Source organism: Haplochromis burtoni, unplaced genomic scaffold (genome assembly GCF_018398535.1).
Source record: "Haplochromis burtoni strain Fernald_Lab_line unplaced genomic scaffold, NCSU_Asbu1 Contig_130, whole genome shotgun sequence".
Classification (NCBI taxonomy): domain Eukaryota; kingdom Metazoa; phylum Chordata; class Actinopteri; order Cichliformes; family Cichlidae; genus Haplochromis; species Haplochromis burtoni.
Genome location: NW_024582491.1, coordinates 692,769 through 695,500, shown reverse-complemented (window position 1 = coordinate 695,500; position 2,732 = coordinate 692,769). Strand labels below are relative to the sequence as shown.

Here is a 2,732-nt window from a genome sequence, read left to right as displayed (position 1 = left end):
TGGATAAGGTTGATGGACTGAGTGAGAACTCACCCGACCGGTTACATGTAAGCAATCACTCAGCTTAATCTTATTTTTTTTCCCTTTCTGCGAAATGACTCTGGTTTGGTGCTACGCCCTTCCTGGACCACAAACTGACAAGTGTGAAGATCTTTTTTCTTCTTTGCATTTATGCCTATGATTTTCTACACCCAGTACTATGTGCTCTGCTCTTAAATAGGTTACAAGCTTGAAATCTTGGCCCAAGGGGAAAACATGTGACAGGGCAAAAATAGCTTTACTCTCTCCCCTTGGAAACCAACCAGAATGCAGAAATAGTAGTTTCTGTTAAGCAAGATATACTGTAACCGTGTCCTGTGTTCTAGTTTGTGATGCCCTCAGCATCCTTAGCAAATAATCTTATTGAAAATATTTTATTTTGTGGAAATATCACAGAGGCATTTGAGTGACGGACATGGTTCTTCTAATAAAAATTGATCTGTACATATATATATAGCTACTTGAGTGTCATTCAGTGACTGACATTTCCTCTTAGTGTTTGGTGTCTGCAGTCTCTGCTCTTATACAAAATGATGATATACAGTAAGACAAAGATCTGTATGTTGGATATATCACTGATGTTAACTGTCTTATTAAGAGGAATTCTCCGCTTGCTGGAGGCAGTAAAATAAGCTTAATCACAAGTGCCTGTATCATAGCGGTAAAATAATGAACTGCAAAATCTTCAAAGGGTGCTTTTGTCGACTACATTATATGCACTCATTTGCCTCACAAAGACTGGAGAAGTAATGGTGAACTACAACTTCCATGTTACTTTGCTTTGGTTGTCATGGTAACGTTTGACGTCAGCCCTCCTTTTCTCCGGCAGTGCCTTGGACTGATGTGATTGGAAGGAAACCCCGTGGACTGCATTCAGTCGGGCGGCTGAGAGAATCAGCTGTGGCTTGGTACACTGACATCTGCCAATACTCAGGTATGAAATGACTTGCAGCTTTTTAAAGTGCATTTTGAAACTCGTATGTATCATCTTAAGGTCTTCTGACTTTTCATTAATCAGACTAGCTATAGAGATTCATTGTCTCCAGTTGGTAGCAGGGTTGCGTCTTGCGGGGACGCTCATCAATCTAAAGAACAATGGCATGGCTAGCTTAGCTAACGTTACATTGTGGGATATGGCTAATGTCTGGTTTCAAAAGGAAATGGCAGACGGAGAAGGCGTGTCTGTCGTATAATTGAAGCTCTGAAATTTTGGCACTCATACAAACGGCACATTTTGTTTAAAACGAGGGTATTTAGCGATTTATTAATTAAGCGGTATGATGCTTGTCATCTTAAATTGAAAGTTTTTACAATTAGGTGCCTAGTGTTGAAAGGAAAAACGAGGTTAATTGAAATGTATTTTCTTGTGTGCCACCAGGCGAGCAGCTAGCTTAGTTCAACTGCGATACACACCTTTTTAAAGGCGTCGCGCCTACTCAGCTGTCTCCTGTTTTTCCTTGTATTCTTGTAGTTAACATTGTGTGTAGATATTTTATTTGAAATTGTGAGTATGACGGGCTACCTATGAAGTAGTCACGTTTATGCAAGACTTTTGCCTGGCGTTACTCTTTCAGGAAATAGACGGGGCCATACTTGAAACGAGTCACGCGGGCCTGAATGTAGCGGTTGTTTTTTTCATTCACTGAATTGCGTTTCGACGGTGAGATTGTGTGTTTGAGTTTGCGAGAAGCGCTTTTGGGTCAGTATCGACTACAATAGTGACTTTAATGCCAGTATAATGTGTCCAAGCACGCTTTACTTTGCGCACTTTAGCTTCCGCTTTTTGGGCAAGCCACAGGTACAGGGAAGGGTGTGGTGTGTGTACCGGAGGAACAGAGAGGCGCATCAGAGGCGAGCCAGCAATACAGGATTGAGTTCTTATTTTTGTCCGTACGGTGTCCACTAAATTCTCTTGGCATTATATTATTCTTATCATCCCTTCTGCACATCTATTTGCTGATTAAAGTCGATGCATATTAACATGGTGCATTCTGCTCCTAGGCGAGGGGTACACTGACGGGCAAAGATCGACTTCCTTGTTCACACACTTGTGCTCTTACGGTTATAAGAAGTTGTTTACTTACGGATAACATGACGGTTACAATAACTTTTAAAATTTCCTAGCTTATTTGGCCAAAGATTGGAACTGAAAAAAGAAATGCATTATTTTCTGTATGTTAGGATGGATCTGAACACAACACACTACACTACATGTACTGGAATGGAAAAAAGGGATTGATTTTTGTGTAAACCCACTGGCTGTTTTTGATAGGTCAATCGGATGTAAGCTATTGACATAGTAATGACAATTCTTATGTGTTGATGTGTGCATAGTCTACATAGTGCTTTAGGCTGTAAACTCTAGCTGGTATTCCACAGTTCTTCTGTTACAAGTCTACAGGATCTCACATTGCCCTGTAACTTGCAGGGCTAATACTGTACAAGATGCTTAGGTGGCTACTTGTAGTGTTGCTGTGCAGGCTTTGTTGGCATATTAATTAAATAGATCTACAGCTTTGTTTACTGGTCTTATTTAAGCACAGATATCCCTTAAACAGAAACATCTCAGTTTTTTTTCAGTCAGTCACAGTCTTTCTTTATGACTATAAATAAATCCTTCAAATGACAGGAAAAACTTCCACGGTATGCATCATTGTTGTTCCTTGTAAAGGTACTGAAAGACGGGGGGGGGG

The 2,732-nt window shown here is 40.4% G+C and overlaps 1 protein-coding gene across 1 annotated transcript in view; it reads left to right on the top strand.

Moving 5' to 3' along the window:
- Window positions 1-844: 844 nt before the first annotated feature.
- Window positions 845-2,732, top strand: part of LOC102300830 (14-3-3 protein zeta/delta) — an 11,579-nt gene continuing 9,691 nt past the window's right edge. Inside the window, exon 1 of the mRNA XM_005930172.2 lies at window positions 845-973. The gene's annotated coding sequence lies outside the window, so the exon portion shown is untranslated. The remainder of the gene's footprint in view (window positions 974-2,732) is intronic.